We start from the raw sequence: 22,899 nt of genomic DNA, 5'->3' as shown, positions 1-22,899 counted from the left end.
CACATTCTACGTAGTCTTTCATATGATAGACTACATTTCCACAATGAGATACCTAAGCAAAGGAAACACAGGTGATATGATTGTGGAATGAGCAAAAAAAATTGCACGTTTTTCAATTATATTACCTGTGTTTCCTAACTTACACATCACATTGTGTAGATGAGGTTTAGGCCTGTTCCAGGAGACAGAGGAGGTCTGACATTTGTTCAAGAGTGCAGTGGACATGACTCACTTCGTTGGTAGGTCTGCACATGTATTATCTCCTCTGTATTCTTCAACAAACCTAAATTTCATCTGCAACCCTGAGTAGGACTTACCTGAAACAAATCTGTGGATATGTTACACCTTATCGGCATCTTGAAACAATCATTTAAAATGTTAGGATCAGATTTATGATGGCCGTGCGCCTCTTTTGCGCCGCTGTGGGTCAGTTTTGTGTAAAAGATGCACCATGTTGCAAGATAGGTTTTAGTTCATCTCCAGCAAGATACCATCAGTTTGAAATGTATATAATTAGCACTGTGTAGGGGGCATGCAGAAGCTAAAGCTTTTGTAAGTGTCAATGTTCTTGCATGCAGTGTGCATTTCTGGGTACTGTTTCATATGCTGGACTACATCTGCACTATGAGATACCTAAGCAAAGGCAACACAGGTGATGTGATTGTGAAATGAGGAAAAGAAACTCCACATTTTTCAATTACATCACCTGTGTTTCCTAAGTTTACGAATGACATTGTGCAGATGAAGTTTAGGTCTGTCCACGGACACAGAAGAGGTCTGGCCTTTGTTCAAGAGTGAAGTGGACATGACTTACTTCATTGGTAGGCTTTCACATGTATTATGTCCTTTGTATTCTTCAAAAAGCGTAAATTTGATCTGCAACCCTGAGTAGGCCTCACCTTAAACAAACTTCTGGAGAGGCCACACCTTATCGTCATCCTGAAGTAATCTTTTAAAATGTTAGGGACAGATTTATGATAGGTGTATGCCTCTTTTGCGACACTGTGCGTCACTTTTGTGACGCATTGGCGGTGGAAAAGATTTGCTATGAGGCGACAAAATTACAAATTGATGCATCTAGGCAGATGTGTCATGCTGTAAAAAAACCCGTGCCACATGAAACGATGTAGCAGTGATGCAAAAGATGCACCATGTTGCAAGACAGGCCTCACTTCATCTCCAACAAGATAAGAAGCTGAGTCTTCTGTAAATGTCAAAATTGTTGTATACACTGCTCAACTTCTGTGTACTCTTTGATATGCTAGACTCCATCTGCACTATGAGATACCTAAGCAAAGGAAACACAGGTGATGTGATTGTGAAATGAGGAAAAGAAACTCCACATTTTTCAATTACATCACCTGTGTTTCCTAAGTTTACGAATGACATTGTGCAGATTAAGTTTAGGTCTGTCCACAGACACAAAAGAGGTCTGGCCTTTGTTCAAGAGTGAAGTGTACATGACTTACTTCATTGGTAGGCCTTCACATGTATTATCTCCTCTGTACTCTTCAACAACTCGAAATTTCATTTGGAACCCTGAGTAGGCCTCACCTGAAAGAAACCTCTGGATAGGACACATCTTATTGGCATCCTGAAGCAATTATTTAAAATGTTAAGGGCAATTTTATGATGGCTTTGCACCTCTTTTGCGCTGCCATTGCATCACTGTTGTGAGACAGCAGCAGTGCAAAAGATGCACCATATTGCAAGATAGGCCTCACTTCATCTGCATCAAGATACTGTTAGTTTAAAATGTATATTTTTAGGACTGTGTAGGGGCATGGAGAAGCAGAGGCTTCTGTAAGTGTCAAAGTTATTGAAAAACTGTTTGTCCTTCAATCTTTTCCCTTGTCTTTTCTAATTTTTAAATACATGTTTTAATATTTTTCAAATGTTTGTTCTCTCTTTCACAGATTGAAAGTATAAAAATTACAAGTGACTAAGTTAACGACAATTATAAGGTAAATGTTTTGTACTCTTTTCGTTACATTTCTATCACATTTAACTTCTATTAGTTTCACTACTTCATTTCTTTAACCCTCACTTTCCTGCCTTTGCTACTTCCCTCAATCCTTTCTCTATTACTTACTTACTCTACTTCTTCCACTATTTTTGTCAGTCCCTCTCTTCTCATAGTTCGTCACTCTTGTTCACTCACTCTGTCTCTATTACTCTCACTGTTTCTGACTGATCACTCTTTCACTACTTGTTCATTATGCTTTCTCTCTGTAGTTCAAGCACAGTAAGGGGCATATTATCAACACAGGCAATACATTTATCAGTGTTTTTATCGGCAGAAAACTGCCGCAAAAGTGGCTTTAGCAGCAGTTTTCTTCCGGAAAAGCGGCTTTAGCGGCAGTTTTCTGCCGATAAAAGCAGTAATTATTGGCAAAAAACTGTCGCAAAAGCGTCTTTAGTGTCAGATTTCTGCTGATAAAAGCAGCAAAATTTTTATCGCCTATGTTGATAATATGCCCCTATGTTATTTACATTTCTTTGCTGTTTCAATCATTCCTTTTCTGTTACTTCTTCTTTTCTGCATTGTGTTTTTTCTCTCTGTTATTCCGATGTTTTAATCTTAATTTGATTATTCATTCACATTCTCTAAGAAACTCTTGTTTGTTATTCTTCTACTCTCTTTTTTTTTTCTCACTTCCTTATCTATTTTGTTTTTCACAATTATACTCTCTTAAATCTTTTCTTCAGTAAATAGATCTATTAAACAGTATCTCTACTTTACTCCCTATAGCTGTCTTTCTTTTAACATAACTGTCTGTTTCCTTCCCTTATAATTACTCTTCTTTTTTTTTTTTTTTTTTTTTTTGGTTCGCTCCCGGTTCGCGTACCGGAGAGCGAACGGGGAAGCGAACCAAAAGAAATAGAGGTTGGCAGAGTTCCAAATATTCTACCAATTTTTTTATAACGGGGAGGTAGTTCTGAAAATAACTTTTTTTTATTGTTTTTGTTGTTTTATATTTTTTTTATTATTTTTCTGAACATTTTTTTACTTTTTTTGTATTTTCTGAACAGTTTTATATTTTTTTTGGGTTTTTTGGGGGCGGGGGAAACGAAAACGATTCATTGTAAAGGGCTCAACAGGAGCAACAAAAAAAAAAGAATTTATTCTCTGGGGCGTTTCGGACAATCATGATTGTCGATAGCTCTGTTGATCAGAGTGATGCTACTTTCTCTGTAGCAAATGAACCCATTGCAATGCACGCACACTTGTTTCACTTCCCCGAATCTCATCTGTATATTTGGGACCAACTCCCTCGCCTCTGGTCCCGTCACTTCCTGCACAACTGATCTTCTGGCCATAGAAGGAGGATTATCTTGCTGGTCACGTACCTGCGCAGCACTGTAGTTGTTAGGATGCCACCTACTCATATGGCGATGCATCGTGTAATTGCCGTAACTGTACTTCTTCTCGGTGCCTCTGGACAGGCTTTCTTTACATATAAGGCAAGTTACGTACCGTGCATTGACTTTTTTTTGGCCCTGGGGATAAGTAAAAAATTGCCAAATATAATTTACTTTCACATGAGACCTCCTGGGCTCCTCACGCAAAAATTGCCTCTCTTGCTGCTCTTCCTCTTCTTCCTCTTCTTCCTCCTCTTGCTGAATAATAACTTCAGCAGGTGGTCCTCTCTTCTTTGGATGTGGTGGAGGTGGTGGGGAAGCACCAGCTGAAGCTACTAATGAAGCCATTGCTCACTAATCACAAAGGGTCTTTCTCTCACAAAGATGAAAGTCAGAGTGAGGAAAGAAGGAGGGGTTTTCATCATTTGGGAAAAACAATAGTTCTAAACCAATGAAAAGTGTTACTTTTAGGTCACATGACCTAGTCTTACATCATTAGGAAACCAAAAGTGAAATGAACCAATAATAAGTGTTATTACCGAGTCACATGACTTGTTGTGTTTACGTTACGCGCTTTGGGCCGCGTCCCGGATCGCTTCCGGGAAGCAGCGTTTCGCGCCTCGGTTCGCGTACCAGTTCGCTTCCGGGTACGCTACCTTGGCGCGTCATATGACGTATTACGCGACAACGCGATACGTCACGCTGACGCGACGCGTCACGATGTTGTTTTCTAACGCAGCAGTTGCGGAAACGGAACGTTTACTGGTTCGCGGATCGGGTCGCGGCACCAAATTGCGCTAACGGGAAGCTAACCGGTTCGCGTACCGGGAGCGAAACAAAAAATATAATAAAAAAAAAAAGTATTAAAAACATGTAAAATATATTTTTTGATTTAAAGAAAAATACATTTGAAAGCTTTTGTTATTTGCTATTAAAAAACCATTGAAATTCACTGAAAAAACCATAGGTTATAGACCATATATAGTTAGGAATTAGCATTTAAAAAACCTTTTTTTACTCACACAAAACCATTGAAATTCCATATATAGTTAGTTGTACTAACTATATATCGCGCACCCGCAATCCACTGCTGATCATGTCACATATTACATCATTCATGACATGGTCAGTGACATCACTGATGACATCACTGATGACATCTCAAATGACATCACTGATGACATCACTGATGACATCTCAAATGACATCACTGATGACAACATCCAGTGACTGTATGTTTCTGTAAAGTTAAAATATGTCTTACATATTGAAGAATGAGTGGATGTATAAGTGTCTGGATGAAGGATTTAGTAGGTGCATGACTGACTGTATGAGTGAGTGATTAAATGTGTCTCACTGAGTGCATGGGTTAGTGACTAAACTGTCTTAATTTGTGCATCATTATGTCTGTTGTTATGTAAACTGCTGCATGTGTTGATCAGTAGCTATATGAGTAAGTATATGGGTTATTGATTGGTTGCCCAAGTATTTGTATGGGAGACTGAGTGTGTGTGTGTGGGTGGCTGGGAGGTGTATGACTCTGTGCATAGATGTGTTAGCAGTTAATTCAATAGATGTATGGGTTCAAAAGTGCATGTGGAAACACCTGTATGGGCGGTTGACTGAGTGCATTGGTGAGTGAATGGATATCTCAGTGCTACATGTCAAAGTAAGTACATATGTAAAACACAGTACATGTGACAGTTGACATATATAAATAACTGTGCATAAGAGCCAGTGAATGTGTGAGTGGCTGTATGGATCATTGTGTACTTGTATCAGGCAATGTAAAAGAGAGTAAATATGTGTTAGTATATGTTTGAATAAGTAAGGTGTGTATAACTGTATAGTTGAGGAAATGGAGGTGTGATTGATTCTTTGCATGACTGACTAAGTGTCTGAGTAACTCCATGGATGAGTGACAGTCTGTGAGTGTCTGTTTACACTGAGTGTATCTAAGGTTATATTAGAGTCTGAAGAGGTTCATCGTATTATCACATGAATGATGTCATCAGTGATGTGATCAGTAATGTCAAATGAGATGTCATCAGTGATGTCATCAGTGATGTCATTTGAGATGTCATCAGTGATGTCATCAGTGATGTCATCAGTGATGTCATCAGTGATGTCATTTGAGATGTCATCAGTGATGTCATCAGTGATGTCTTTTGAGATGTGATCAGTGATGTCATCAGTGATGTCATCTGTGATGTCATTTGAGATGCCATCAATGATGTCATCAGTGATGTCATTTGAGATGTCATCAGTGATGTCATCAGTGATGTCACTGACCATGTCATGAATGATGTAATATGTGACATGATCAGCAGTGGATTGCGGGTGCGCGATATATAGTTAGTACAACTAACTATATATGGAATTTCAATGGTTTTGTGTGAGTAAAAAAAGGTTTTTTAAATGCTAATTCCTAACTATATATGGTCTATAACCTATGGTTTTTTCAGTGAATATATATATATATATATATATGTGACATCCGGGCCAGCTTGCGGGACGGGGCCTCTGTGACGCGTCTCTGGTTGAGGCGGGTAATTAATACAGCAAAACTCCTTACAAAAAGAGCAGAGGCCACACAGGGGATTCCAGAGAAACTCCTTTAATGAAAAAACGGCATGATGCATTTCGGCCCCATCGGCCTTCTTCTGATGCCAGATAATGTTCAGGCGGCCTCTCACACCTGTGAATAAATCAGTCCTGCCTCATTCCCATGGGTGGGAACTCGCTCCACCCCAAAGTTCAATCTCTGCTCACCACAGGTAGTCCATCAGAACTACGAGTCCCAGAATTCCACTGCTGCCGGGTAGGTGCTGCATGGGGATGTATTGTGCCCGTGTGGGCTCGGGGAGCAGGGCTGTCATCGATGTAGAAAAAGCCTATGTCCTGTCGCGATGAAATCTCAGAGCCTCCTCTGGTCCCCAACCGTTCCAGCCACCCATTCCAGGACTCCAGCGGGCAAGGGCAGGAGTGACAGTGCACCCTGTCCTCCGTGTAGTCACGTACCGCACTGCAGCCGCCCTTGCTTTGCCTGGTCAAAGTGGCGGGCCTGGACCATTCCAGTATCTTGGATGAAAAAGAAATTCCTACCGAGGCAGGTACCAGTGACATCCGGGACAGCTTGCGGGACGGGGGCCTCTGTGACGCGTCTCTGGTTGACGCGGGTAATTAATACAGCAAAACTCCTTACAAAAAGAGCAGAGGCCACACAGGGGATTCCAGAGAACCTCCTTTAATGAAAAAACGGCATGATGCATTTCGGCCCCATCGGCCTTCTTCTGATGCCAGATAATGTTCAGGCGGCCTCTCACACCTGTGAATAAATCAGTCCTCCCTCATTCCCATTGGTGGGAACTCGCTCCACCCCAAAGTTCAATCTCTGCTCACCACAGGTAGTCCATCTGAACTACGAGTCCCAGAATTCCACTGCTGCCGGTTAGGTGCTGCATGGGGATGTATTGTGCCCGTGTGGGCTCGGGGAGCAGGGCTGTCAGCGATGTAGAAAAAGCCTATGTCCTGTCCCGATGAAATCTCAGAGCCTCATCTGGTCCCCAACCGTTCCAGCCACCCATTCCAGGACTCCACCGGGCAGGGGCAGGAGTGACAGTGCACCCTGTCCTCCGTGATGTCACGTACCGCACTGCAGCCGTCCTTGCTTCGCCTGGTCAAAGTGGCGGGCCCGGACCATTCCAGTATCCTGGACGAAAAAGAAATTCCAGTGACCTCCGGGCCAGCTTGCGGGACGGGGGCCTCTGTGACGCGTCTCTTGTTGCCGCGGGTAATTAATACAGCAAAACTCCTTACAAAAAGAGCAGAGGCCACACAGGGGATTCCAGAGAAACTCCTTTAATGAAAAAACGGCATGATGCATTTCGGCCCCATCGGCCTTCTTCTGATGCCAGATAATGTTCAGGCGGCCTCTCACACCTGTGAATAAATCAGTCCTGCCTCATTCCCATTGGTGGGAATTTGCTCCACCCCAAAGTTCAATCTCTGCTCACCACAGGAAGTCCATCGGAACTACGAGTCCCAGAATTCCACTGCTGCGGGGTAGGTGCTGCATGGGGATGTATTGTGCCCGTGTGGGCTCGGGGAGCAGGGCTGTCAGCGATGTAAAAAAACCCTATGTCCTGTCGCAATGAAATCTGAGAGCCTCCTCTGGTCCCCAACAGTTCCAGCCACCCATTCCAGGACTCCACCGGGCAGGGGCAGGAGTGACAGTGCATCCTGTCCTCCGTGTAGTCACGTACCGCACTGCAGCCGCCCTTGCTTCGCCTGGTCAAAGTGGCGGGCCCGGACCATTCCAGTATCCTGGATGAAAAAGAAATTCATGCCGAGGCAGGCTCCAGTGACATCCGGGCCAGCTTGCGGGACGGGGGCCTCTGTGACGTGTCACTGGTTGACGCGGGTAATTAATATAGCAAAACACCTTACAAAAAGAGCAGAGGCCACACAGGGTATTCCAGAGAAACTCCTTTAATGAAAAAACGGCATGATGCATTTCGGCCCCATCGGCCTTCTTCTGATGCCAGATAATGTTCAGGCGGCCTCTCACACCTGTGAATAAATCAGTCCTGCCTCATTCCCATTGGTGGGAACTCGCTCCACCCCAAAGTTCAATCTCTGCTCACCACAGGTAGTCCATCGGAACTACGAGTCCCAGAATTCCACTGCTGCCGGTTAGGTGCTGCATGGGGATGTATTGTGCCCGTGTGGGCTCGGGGAGCAGGGCTGTCAGCGATGTAAAAAAACCCTATGTCCTGTCGCAATGAAATCTGAGAGCCTCCTCTGGTCCCCAACAGTTCCAGCCACCCATTCCAGGACTCCACCGGGCAGGGGCAGGAGTGACAGTGCATCCTGTCCTCCGTGTAGTCACGTACCGCACTGCAGCCGCCCTTGCTTCGCCTGGTCAAAGTGGCGGGCCCGGACCATTCCAGTATCCTGGATGAAAAAGAAATTCATGCCGAGGCAGGCTCCAGTGACATCCGGGCCAGCTTGCGGGACGGGGGCCTCTGTGACGTGTCACTGGTTGACGCGGGTAATTAATATAGCAAAACACCTTACAAAAAGAGCAGAGGCCACACAGGGGATTCCAGAGAAACTCCTTTAATGAAAAAACGGCATGATGCATTTCGGCCCCATCGGCCTTCTTCTGATGCCAGATAATGTTCAGGCGGCCTCTCACACCTGTGAATAAATCAGTCCTGCCTCATTCCCATTGGTGGGAACTCGCTCCACCCCAAAGTTCAATCTCTGCTCACCACAGGTAGTCCATCGGAACTACGAGTCCCAGAATTCCACTGCTGCCGGTTAGGTGCTGCATGGGGATGTATTGTGCCCGTGTGGGCTCGGGGAGCAGGGCTGTCAGCGATGTAGAAAAAGCCTATGTCCTGTCGCGATGAAATCTGAGAGCCTCCTCTGGTCCCCAACCGTTCCAGCCACCCATTCCAGGACTCCACCGGGCAGGGGCAGGAGTGACAGTGCACCCTGTCCTCCGTGATGTCACGTACCGCACTGCAGCCGCCCTTGCTTCGCCTGGTCAAAGTGGCGGGCCCGGACCATTCCAGTATCCTGGACGAAAAAGAAATTCCAGTGACATCAGGGCCAGCTTGCGGGACGGGGGCCTCCGTGACGCGTCTCTTGTTGACGCGGGTAATTAATACAGCAAAACTCCTTACAAAAAGAGCAGAGGCCACACAGGGGATTCCAGAGAAACTCCTTTAATGAAAAAACGGCATGATGCATTTCGGCCCCATCGGCCTTCTTCTGATGCCAGATAATGTTCAGGCGGCCTCTCACACCTGTGAATAAATCAGTCCTGCCTCATTCCCATTGGTGGGAATTTGCTCCACCCCAAAGTTCAATCTCTGCTCACCACAGGAAGTCCATCGGAACTACGAGTCCCAGAATTCCACTGCTGCTGGGTAGGTGCTGCATGGAGATGTATTGTGCCCGTGTGGGTTCGGGGAGCAGGGCTGTCAGCGATGTAGAAAAACCCTATGTCCTGTCGCGATGAAATCTGAGAGCCTCCCCTGGTCCCCAACAGTTCCAGCCACCCATTCCAGGACTCCACCGGGCAGGGGCAGGAGTGACAGTGCACCCTGTCCTCCGTGTAGTCACGTACCGCACTGCAGCCGCCCTTGCTTCGCCTGGTCAAAGTGGCGGGCCCGGACCATTCCAGTATCCTGGACGAAAAAGAAATTCATGCCGAGGCAGGCTCCAGTGACATCCGGGCCAGCTTGCGGGACGGGGGCCTCTGTGACGTGTCACTGTTTGACGCGGGTAATTAATACAGCAAAACACCTTACAAAAAGAGCAGAGGCCACACAGGGGATTCCAGAGAAACTCCTTTAATGAAAAAACGGCATGATGCATTTCGGCCCCATCGGCCTTCTTCTGATGCCAGATAATGTTCAGGCGGCCTCTCACACCTGTGAATAAATCAGTCCTGCCTCATTCCCATTGGTGGGAACTCGCTCCACCCCAAAGTTCAATCTCTGCTCACCACAGGTAGTCCATCGGAACTACGAGTGCCAGAATTCCACTGCTTCCGGGTAGGTGCTGCATGGGGATGTATTGTGCCCGTGTGGGCTCGGGGAGCAGGGCTGTCAGCAATGTAGAAAAAGCCTATGTCCTGTTGCGATGAAATCTCAGAGCCTCCTCTGGTCCCAAACCATTCCAGCCACCCATTCCAGTTCTCCACCGGGCAGGGGAAGGAGTGACAGTGCACCCTGTCCTCCGTGTAGTCACGTACCGCACTGCAGCCGCCCTTGCTTCGCCTGGTTAAAGTGGCGGGCCCGGACCATTCCAGTATCCTGGACGAAAAAGAACTTCCTGCCGAGGCAGGCACCAGTGACATCCGGGCCAGCTTGCGGGACGGGGGCCTCTGTGACGCGTCTCTGGTTGACACGGGTAATTAATACAGCAAAACTCCTTACAAAAAGAGCAGAGGCCACACAGGGGATTCCAGAGAAACTCCTTTAATGAAAAAACTGCATGATGCATTTCGGCCCCATCGGCCTTCTTCTGATGCCAGATAATGTTCAGGCGGCCTCTCACACCTGTGAATAAATCAGTCCTGCCTCATTCCCATTGGTGGGAACTCGCTCCATCCCAAAGTTCAATCTCTGCTCACTACAGGTAGTCCATCGGAACTACGAGTCCCAGAATTCCACTGCTGCCGGGTATACTCACTAAAAAAACAAAGGATACAGGGAAGTTATATAGAGAATTGAGCTGACAATATCTTACGCCCCCGCAAGGCACTGCTACATTTCTCATGACATCGTATGTGTAAGTGAATGGTTGTGTGAGTGGCTGTATGAGTGAGTGAGTGGGTGTGTGATTGGCTCTATGGAAGTGTGAGTGGGTATGTGAGTACTGGTATAGGTCTGTGAATGGGTATGTCAGTGGTTGCATGGGTGTGTGAGTGGGCATAAGAGAGGTTTTATGGGATGAGAGCAGGTGTGTGAGTGGTTCTGTGAATGATATCATCAGTAATGTCATTTGAGATGTCATGAGTGATGTCACTGACCATGTCATGAATGAAGTAATATGTGAGGTCATAGGCAGTGCTTTGCTGGGGCATAAGTTACAGTTAGCTCAGGTAATTTCTGAATTTCTCTGGTTTTGTACAAATGAAATCTGACCCTAACTATTATGTCCCTGTAACCTTTGTTTTCTTCAGTCAATTTCTAAGGTATTTAAATTCTATTTGCTAACTATGACATCCCTGTAACCTTTGTTTTTTTACAGTGAATTTTTAAGGTTTTTTAAAATGATAATTCCTAACTATAATGTCCCTGTAAACTTTGTTTTGTCAGTGAATTTCTATGGTTGTTTAACTAGTAGTCACGTTTGCAGAGTGGTGGAGAAAGGGGGCTGAGCTTCCGACTGGCTCTCAGGAATCCCACTGTGTAGGACTTATAGGAGTTGTCAGGAGGGCCTTCTGTGTGGGACTTACTGGAGATAACAGGAGGGGCATTTAGTTCCCAAGGACACCCTTATACTCCTCCTGTTAACCCCAGGAAGTCCCACAGAGTGGGACTGTTGAGACCTGGTAGAAGGCCCCACCCCCTTTCTCTACCAAACAGACCTCCTGGCACTCTACTGGTAGGGAAACGGATTCCCCTTGGCTAATGAGGGTTTTTGGGGACCAAATCCCCTTCCTGTTACCTCCAACAAGTCCGACACAGTGGGTTTGCTGAAATGTTTTTAGTGGCCACGCCCCCTTTCACCACCCCTCTGCAAATGTACTTCCTGGCTCACTACGAGTTGGGGGATGAAGTCCCCTTGGCTCTTGAGGGTCCTTGGGGGTCAACTAGCCCCCTGTTACCTTCAATAAAACCCACACAGTGGGATTGACGAGAGGTCTCCAAGGCCAATACCTCTTTCTGCACCACTCTGCCAATGTGCCCATTTATTTGGACTCTGGGGTGGCCTGTGGGACCTCCCACAGAGGCTTAGAAGTTCAGGGTGATTTGACCCTGCCCCCTTTTCTTTTTTTATGTTTTTTCTTGTGAATCAGTTCTACGAGTCACAAAATGGCTGCCAACACTTTCTGGTTTGAAGTGTTGCCAGCGAATCAGATCTTAGCAGAAGATCGGGAGTGGTCACGGATCCACTGCATCCCTATATATTCAACTGTGAATTTCTTTCAATTTATCAGCAACTACTGAATGGATTTACACCAAATGACCAAAAGGCACTTTCTTGAGCCAACATATACCTTCCTGCCAAATTTGGTGTAATTCCGTTCAGCAGTTCGGGCTGTAGCTTTGTCTAAATGTCCTATGGGAATTAACATGGGGAAAATGCACTTTTCAGCACCCCCGGTTCTTTGCCCCGCTTGACAGATCACCCCAAATCTTTCAAGATAGCAGCTGTAGTGAGCAATATATTCGTTTTAAAAATTTCGTGAAGATTCGTTAAGAGCCAGCAAAGTTATTGGCAAAAAAAACTAGGAGGGGTTGTTGGCCCCCAAGCACATACTTGAGGGCGAACTACCCCTCTTGATAACTCCAGTACGTCCAACACAGCAGGACTGTTGATGCCTGGTAGGAGGTCTCACCCCCTTTCTCAACCACTCTGCAAACACACATTTGGCACACTACTGGGAGGAAGTCCCTTTGGCCATTGAGGGTCATTGGGGGCCAACTACCCCTCCTGTTACCTCCAGCAAGTCTCACACAGTTGGTTTGCTTAAAGGTTTTTGGTAGCCATACCTAGATTTGCCACCCCTCTGCAAATGTGCTTCCTGGCACACTACTAGTTGGGGGATGAAGTCCCCTTGGCTCATGAGGGTCTGTGGGAGTCAACTAGCCCTCTTGTTATGTTGAGTAAGACCCACACAGTGGGATTGCTGAGAGATCTCTAAGGCCACCCCCCATTCTTCACCATTCTGCTAATGTGCCTCCTAACACACTGCTGCTTGGGAGAAGAAGTCTGCTTTAGTCCTGAGCCCTTCAAAAAGCAAGGAGAGCTCATCCCCCCACCAGCAGTGTGGTGAGAAGCCCATTTTCACAGTGGTAGAGAAAGGGGGCATTACCCCCTGCATTTCAATATGTCTAACCGCTGGGAGGTGACGGTCCCTGGGACTGCGGGGGGCCACGTGGGCCCCTGCATCATTGTTTACTCATGCCCCCAGGACGTGGCTCACCCGGGGGCTTATATTTATGAAGCACTGCACCCGCACTTCTTCTTTCTTTTTATTTTCAGTGGGAGGCACGGATCCAGCACGACTCTTGCTGAAATTATTTTTTTAAGTGGTGTTTTTGCCCGGGGGGGCCTGTGAGATCTCCCCAAGTGGCCTAGGGGGTCAGGGTGATTCTACCCTGCCCCCTCTTCCTTTTTTACGTTATTGCTTGTGACTCAGTTCTACTGAGTCAGGCTTCCAATACTTCATGGTTTGAAGTGTTGGCAGCCAATCAGATCTCAGCATGAGATAGGGAGGGGTCACAGATCCACTGCGCCCCTATGTATAAAACTGTGAATTTCGTTAAATTTATCAGCAACTATGAATGTATATACCCCAAAAGACAAGAAGGCACTTCCTTGAACCAAAATCTACCTTCCTGCCAAATCTGGTGTAATTCTGTTCAGCAGTTCGTGCTGTAGCTGTGCCTAAATGTCCTATGGGAATCAACATGGGGAAAACGCGCTCTTAAGCACCCCTGGTTCTTTGCCCCCGCTTGACGGATCACCCTGATATTTTCTAGATAGCAGCTGAAGTGGGAGTTGTATTAGTTCGAAAAACTTCATGAAGATTCGTATATATATATATATATATATATATATATTACCTACTGGCGATAGCCAGTAGGTATATATAGTTAGGATTTTTTTCCTATGGGATTTTTGAAACTTCTATGTCGAATAACTTTGGCGTTTGAGGACAGAATTGGCTGAAATTTTCAGGTAAATGGAACATTTTGTTTCTGAGCAGCCCCTGAAAATTTGGGGGGGGTTCGTCAAGGGGGGGCCGAGAAAAAAGGGGGGTCCCAAAACGTGTTTTTCCCATGCAATTTTCCATAGGGCGGTTGGCCTCACTTTTAGCCTGAACGGCTGAATGGATTTACACCAAACTTGGCAAAATTGTAGGGACTGGTAGCCCGATGTGCCTTTGCTATGTCTCAAGATATAGGCTCCAGTGGTTTTTACGAAAATTAACTTTGAAAAATATATATTGGGCTACATTGGGCTATATATATGTTGGAGCCCAAATGTAGCCCAATGTAGCCCAATGTAGCCCAATGTAGCCCAAAGATGGCCCTACACTACACAAACAGTACAACACTACCCTAAACCCTAGAACACTACCCCCAGCTTGACCCTACACTACACAAACACTACAACACTACCCTAAACCCTAAAACACTACCCCCAGCATGACCCTACACTACGCAAACACTACAACACTACCCAAAACCCTAAAACACTACCCCCAGCATGACCCTACACTACGCAAACACTACAACACTACCCAAAACCCTAAAACACTACCCCCAGCATGACCCTACACTACACAAACACTACAACACAACCCTAAACTCTAAAACACTACCCCCAGCATGACCCTACACTATGCAAACACTACAACACTACCCTAAACCCTAAAACACTACCCCCAGCATGACCCTACACTATGCAAACACTACAACACTACCCTAAACCCTAAAACACTACCCCCAGCATGACCCTACACTACACAAACACTACAACACTACCCTAAACCCTAAAACACTACCCCCAGCATGACCCTACACTACGCAAACACTACAACACTACCCTAAACCCTAAAACACTACCCCCAGCATGACCCTACACTACGCAAACACTACAACACTACCCAAAACCCTAAAACACTACCCCCAGCATGACCCTACACTACGCAAACACTACAACACTACCCAAAACCCTAAAACACTACCCCCCAGCATGACCCTACACTACGCAAACACTATAACACTACCCAAAACCCTAAAACACTACCCCCAGCATGACCCTACACTACGCAAACACTACAACACTACCCAAAACCCTAAAACACTACCCCCAGCATGACTCTACACTACGCAAACACTACAACACTACCCAAAACCCTAAAACACTACACCCCAGCATGACCCTACACTACGCAAACACTACAACACTACCCAAAACCCTAAAACACTACACCCCAGCATGACCCTACACTACGCAAACACTACAACACTACCCAAAACCCTAAAACACTACCCCCAGCATGACCCTACACTACGCAAACACTACAACACTACCCAAAACCCTAAAACACTACCCCCAGCATGACCCTACACTACGCAAACACTACAACACTACCCTAAACCATAAAATACTACACCCCAGCATGACCCTACACTACGCAAACACTACAACACTACCCAAAACCCGAAAACACTACCCCCAGCATGACCCTACACTACGCAAACACTACAACACTATCCTAAACCCTAAAACACTATGCCCAGCATGACCCTACACTACGCAAACACTACAACACTACCCTAAACCCTAAAATACTAGCCCCAGCATGACCCTACACTACGCAAACACTACAACACAACCCTAAACCCTAAAACACTACCCCCAGCATGACCCTACACTACGCAAACACTACAACACTACCATAAACCCTAAAACACTACCCCCAGCATGACCCTACACTACGCAAACACTACAACACAACCCTAAACCCTAAAACACTACCCCCAGCATGACCCTACACTAAACAACCACCACAACTCTACACTACACTAACACAACACTACACTACACAACACTACTTTACACTACACAATCACTAACCCACGAAAAAATTAACACAAACCCACTTACCTCTCTCGTCATCGTGGTTTTCACAACGCAAATGCATTTACCATACATGCCTTCAAAACGTAATTCTTTGTAAAGGCATGCGCGATAAATGCACATGCGTTTTAAAAAAATGCGGGATAATGGTATGCGAGGTCAATGACCTTGCGGGATAATGGTATGCGGACTGAAAGTCTGCGGGATAAAAAATGCGGGAAAATGGCTGCAAACCATGATTAGCAGCAGACTTCCCTGGTGAGCACTAGCTTTACTACAGTGATCTAATGAGCAACTAGAGTGCTAACATTCAGAATTTATGGCAAATGTGTGACACATCTGAATGCCTTCTTGATAGAACCAAAGTAAACAAGCATTGAAAATGCAATAGATCTCGCCCTCGTTTAAGTTAAAGCCATTCTGTTTGTAATGAGGTGGCTTTTTAGCTTTGCTTTTATTAGTGTTTTTAAAACTTTCCTGTAAATAACATGCATATGTATGCATATATGTATATGTATGCATGCATTTATATTTATATAGATATGCAGATTATATATGTTTATATAGGTATATTACCTACTGGCGATAGCCAGTGGGTGTATATAGTTAGGATTTTTTCTCTATGGGATTTCTGAAAATTCTATGTCTAATAACTTTGGCGTTTGTGGACGGAATTGGCTGACATTTTCAGGAAAATGGCACATGTTGTTTCTGAGCAGCCCCTGGAAATTTGGGGGGGTTTCGTCAAGGGGGGGCCGAGAAAAAGGGGGGTCCCAAAACGCGTTTTTCCCATTCATTTTTCCATAGGGCGGTTGGACTCACTTTTAGCTCGAACTGCTGAATAGATTTACATGAAACTTGGCAAAATTGTAGATATGGTTTGCCCGACGTGCCTTTGCTATGTCTCAATATATGTGCTCCAGTGGATTTTGAGAAATTAACGTTTAAAAAAATATATATAACTGTGACAGCGCTCCGGTTAACGCCCCGGTTCGCGTAACGGAACTTCGCGAAGCGAAGCTGATTGGCTCTCCGGTGTCTGTCAACATTCTAAACAGTCCGGAGCGGCCGCCATCTTGTCTCTCGGTACGATCGAGAGACAAGATGTGGTGAAAAACGAAGGGGGAAATGAAGGAAAGGGGGCAAGGTAGACCACTCCTGACCCCCTAGGATTGATGAGGGGGATATTAAAGTGCCCCGCGGGGCAAAAAATAAAAAAAATTTTTTTTTGCGATTTTACGCCGATGAGGCGCGTCCCGGTACGCGAACCGGGCAGCTCACCGGGCAGCTCACCGGGCAGCTAACCGGGCAGCTAACCGGCAGCGTAGCTGTCAACATTGTAAACAGTCCGGAGCGGCCGCCATCTTGTCTCTCGGTAGGTTCGAGAGACAAGATGTGGTGAAAAAAGAAGGGGGAAATGAAGGAAAGGGGGCAAGGTAAACCCCTCCCGACCCCCTAGGATTGATGAGGGGGATATTAAAGTCCCCCGCGATTTTTCGCCGTAGAGGCGCTTCCCGGTACGCGAACCGGGCAGCTAACCGGCAGCGTAACGGGAGTCCGCCATCTTGTGTTTTTGGAGCGTCCGGTTCGCGTACCGGGTAGCGTCCCGGTAAGCGTAACAAGGGGAAAACCAAGAGAAACAGTAAAAAAAAAATTAAGGGAATAGATTTCCAGCAAACTTGGCAAAATTGTAGGGACTGTTTGTTTGATGTGCCTTTGCAAGGCCTTAAGATATGTGCACGTGTGGATTTTGTCTAATTAAGGTTAAAAAAAATATATATATCTGTAAGCGTGCTCCGGCACGCTTACGTTACGGGTTTGGTTTGCGCTGCAGAGCCGATACGTCACGGTTATGCGACGCGTCATGAGGCGTCTCACGTGGCTACGTGATACGTCACGTAATAAAGAATATATTTTACAGCAGTAGATATTAGCTTTTAAAAAACCAATGAAATTCACTGAAAAAAACATAGGTTATAGACCATATATAGTTAGGAATTTGCATTTACAAAACCTTGAAAATTCACTGAAAAAACCATAGGTTAGAGACCATATATAGTTAGCTGGACATTTTATTGACATAAAACCAATGAAATTCCATATATAGTTAGTTGCACTAACTATATATCGCACACCCGCAATCCACTGCTGATGATGTCACATATTACATCATTCATGACATGGTCAGTGACATCACTGATGACATCACTGATGACATCTCAAATGACATCACTGATGACATCACTGATGACATCTCAAATGACATCACTGATGACATCATGACACACCAATACCAGTTACTACATACGCACTCACTGATTCCTACGTCTACACACACATTCACTCATTCACCCATACAATCACTCATACATACAGTCACTCATTATTACAACACTATCATATGCACTCATACACCTATGCAGACACTCACACACTGCCACTCATCCATGGAGTTACTCACACACCTAGTCAGTCCTGTAAAGAATCAATCACACTTCCATTTCCTCATCTATACAGTTAAACACAGAACACCATACTTCAGTGACATCACTGATGACATCACTGATGACATCTCAAATGACATCACTGATGACATCTCAAATGACATCACAGATGACATCATGACACACCAATACCAGTTACTACATACGCACTCACTGATTCCTACGTCTACACACACATTCACTCATTCACCCATAAAATCACTCATACATACAGTCACTCATTATTACAACACTATCATATGCACTCATACACCTAGTCAGTCCTGTGAAGAATCAATCACACTTCGATTTCCTCATCTATACAGTTAAACACAGAACACCATACTTTTCACACATATACTAACACATACTTACTCTCTTATACAATCACTGATACAAGTACACATTGATATGCACAGAGTCACACACCTCCCAGCCAGCCACACACACACTCAGTCTTCCATACATCCACTCATTCTTCAATATGTAAAACATATTTAAACTTTACAAAAACACACAGACACTAGATGATGTCATCAGTGATGTCATTTGAGATGTCATCAGTGATGTCATCAGTGATGTCATTTGAGATGTCATCAGTGATGTCATCAGTGATGTCACTGACCATGTCATGAATGATGTAATATGTGACATCATCAGCAGTGGATTGCGGGTGCGCGATATATAGTTAGTGCAACTAACTATATATGGAATTTCATTGGTTTTATGTCAATAAAATGTCCAGCTAACTATATATGGTCTCTAACCTATGGTTTTTTCAGTGAATATATATATATATATATATATATATATATATATATATATATAGAGAGAGAGAGAGAGAGAGAGAGAGAAATATATATATATATATATATATATATATATATATATATATATATATATATATACACATACACATATAAAGAGAGGGATATAGAGAGAGTTATAGATATAGATATATTAACCAGGTAGTATAGTTAGGACATAGTTTCCATAGGAAAAGCATTTTTTGTTTTCCAAATAACTTAAGAGTCGTTTGACGAATCTTCACGAAATTTTCAAAACTAGTGGGGCGCTCGATCAGCTCCTGTCTTGAAAGTTTCGGGTTGATTCATCAAGTGGGGGCTGAGAAAAAAGGGGGGTCCCAAAATGTATTTTCCCCATGTTAATTTCCATAGGAAACTTTAGACAAAGCTACAGCCTGAACTGCTGCACGGAATTACACCAAATTTGGCAAAAGGTAGGTCGTGGTAAAAAAAGCGACCATTTTTTTAAATGGTGTAAATCCGTTCAGTAGTCCCTGAGAAATTAGAAAAAGAATGGGTTTGATATCTGTCCTCCATAGGAAACTTGGGACAAAGCTACAGCCCGAACTGCTGAACGAAATGATACCAATTTTGGCAAAAAAGGTAGCCCTTGGTGCAGAAAGAACGCTTTTTTAAATGGTGTAAATCCGTTCAGTAGTTCCTGAGAAATTAGAAATAGAATGTTTCAATATTTATGGCCACGGTGGGTTCGCGAACCCTCCTGACCACGAGGTTCATTCTAATTTGCTGCCAACACTCCAAACCAGGAAGTGTTGGCAGCCATCTTGTGACTCAGTAGAACCTAATCACAAGAAAACTGAAAAAGGGAGGTTAAAAAATAAGAAAAGGGGGCAGGGTAGAAACACTCTGACCCCCTAGGCCTGCATAGGGGTCCCACAAGGACTCCCAGGGCCAACAAAAGCATTTAAACATCTTTTATTTCAGTGGAAATCACGATGGAGTCGCAAATCCCGCTGAAATTATATTAAAAGAAAACCAAAGTGCGGTCTCCGGCGCTTCGTTTTCAAAAAGCCCCCGGGTGGACCAGGTCCCAGGGATACTGCCAATTAATTAGAGGGGGACCGTGGGTCCGTGGACCGCCACCACCCCGGGGCTGTGAAAAAAATGTGTGGGGGGTCCCAATCCCCCCACTCTGCCCCGGGGACCACCACCTTCCCACGACTCTATTTTTAAAAAAACCTGTGTGTGGGAGGCTCGAGCCCCCCACATGCCCCGGGGATCACCACCTTCACAGGGCACTAAATATGTGCCCGAGCCCCAGGAACCACCACCTCCCCAGGGCTTTACAGCCCTTGATGGCACTGGAGACTGCCATCCCCAGGGCCGGCTCCGGCAGTGTTTCGGGGTGCCCACCCCCGGGACAGTGCTGTTTGTTATTGCAGGGCGGGAGCCATGCGGCTCCTGCCCTGGCATAGCAAACCCTGGTTTGGATTTTTGAATCGAGAGCAGGTTTCCTGCTCTCGCTTCCAAAATCCAAAGCAGATTGCTTTTCTACAAGGGGACCTGCATGCTAGCAAATAAAAAACAAAAGTTCCCATATAGCATTTAATTTTATCATAGAATGGACACCCCTAGTCTTTGCCAATGCATATTCCATTTCATATATTTCCCTACCTAACTAAATTCCACCAATCGCTTATAGAAGGAGGATTCGGGCTACTCCAAACCCGGGCAATTACCAGCCTGGCAGCAACAAGTAAGATCAGGAATAGACGAGCAAGTCTATAGCTCATATTCTCTGGACCAATCATAATTTCCCTAATCAAAACATTGGAATCTATCCCCAATCTCTGAGAACAAACTTGACCCACCTGCTGCCAAAATAAACCCAATTTCGGACATGTTGCAAACATGTGTGTTATATTTGCTGCATACAAATCACATCTGGAGCATTTTGTCCAAGTACTGACTGAACCAAGTACCACCCAGTTAGCTATTTTCTACGGTGTGTAATACAGCAGGCATAGCGTACGAAGTTGTTGTAAATGCAAATTGATAGAATGAACGGAATCGCCAATAACGCTTAAAGGTTGTTCCAGAACACCTGCCGTGATAACTGTTCCAAAGTTCCTACTCCACACTTCTGACAGTTTTTCACTGTTCCCTTGCCTATGACAAATAAAGCATTTATACATGTGACTTATAAGGGATTTTGTCTTCGCCCTATGTAATTAATCCCAGATCTCCGAGTTAGATGCTTTTGTCAAAATTAAATGTTTTGATAGATAATCCCTAATTTGAAGATATTTAAAAAACATGTGATCTGGTTGCTTAAATTGTAGCGGTAAATTCTCAAAAGATTCAAAACCACTATGATCATAAAGATCCCCAAGAGAGGCAATCCCATACTTAGCCCATCGATTACTAGCAGTAATCTGAAATACTTCTGGGAGTATTGGATTACCCCATAAGGGAAGTCTATCATGATAAAATGAAAGCTTACAACTTGAACAAATAGTACGCCATATAAACGTGCTATCCCATATGGTCTTAAACTTTGCTCCTTTAAAATAATTTGGGTCGTTAATTCTATACAAATACATACAACTGTCCTTCACTAGCATAAATTGATGAAAGAAAGTGGTATGCATAGGGTTTAGGAGTCTACGTAAATGACTAGCAAAGGCGGATCAAAAATACATTTTAAAGTTGGGGAAATCACTCCCTCTCTGTTTATAGGGAAGTTTTAACAAATCAATAGCTCTCCGAGGTTTTTTGTAACCCCAAATAAAACTACTTAAGACACACTCTAATCTCTTTAAAAAAGTATTGGGAACCCGCAAAGGGATAGATCTAAATAAATACAGAAATGTGGGTAATATCTTGATTTTAATAATGTTAGCGCGTCCAATAATGCCAATGGGTAGTTTATGCCAGCTCTTCAATAATGCAGCTATATCTTTAATTAAGGATTCGTAATTCAGGGTAAATATCTTATCTATCCATGGAGAGAGTTTAACTCCCACATAAGAAGCCACAGAGCAGGTCCCATGAATTGATTCCCTTGATTTAAAATTAAGAATTATTTGTGTTTTCCTAATATTTAACTTGTAACCTGATAAAGAGCCAAAATTAGCCGCTTCGTCTTCAATTAGCTTAATCGCTCTAGCTGGCTCTGTTGTGAAGACCGCAATATCATCTGCATAGGCAATGACTTAGCACCGGACATCATTGGCATAATTTTAGAATTAGATTGTAAAGCACAAATAAATGGTTCAATATATAAGGCGAATAACAGGGTTTAAAGGGGACATCCCTGCCATGTACCGCGAAAAATTGGAAAAACTGGTGATTGTAAACCAAAATATATTAATTTAGCTTGGGGTTTATTGTATAGAGCCTGAATCCATTGTTTGTATATCCCCTTAACCCCAACCATTGTGAGTATACACCATAGAAAATCCCAACCCACCGTATCAAACGCTTTTTCAGCATCGAATAATATCATACCAAGAGGAGTTGACGTTTTCCCTGCCATATCAAAGGCACAAATTGCTTTGTTAATATGTTCAGTAGTATCTCTACCTTGAATAAAGCCATGTTGATGTAGAGATACTACCCTTGACATGGCAGGAGCAAAACGATTAGCAAGTATTTTTGAGAAAACATTAGCATCGGCATTGATAAGTGAGATTGGTCTATATGAGCCACACTCGTCAGGGGGTTTGTCTTTTTTTAAGAAGAAAACTATCTGAGTCGTGTACCATGTTGCATGACTCAGGTACCTTACCATAAATCCCAATACGTTTTACAACCAGTCTAAAGGGTTCTATTAGAAGATCTTTAAAAACCTTTTAGAATTCAAGGGGTAAAGAATCTTCCCCATTAACCTTCCCAGATGGCACGGTCGATATTGCAAGATCGATCTCTTGTAATTTCCATTT

This window comes from Lissotriton helveticus, chromosome 3_1 (genome assembly GCF_964261635.1).
Source record: "Lissotriton helveticus chromosome 3_1, aLisHel1.1, whole genome shotgun sequence".
NCBI lineage: Eukaryota > Metazoa > Chordata > Amphibia > Caudata > Salamandridae > Lissotriton > Lissotriton helveticus.
This window is presented reverse-complemented; position numbering follows the sequence as displayed.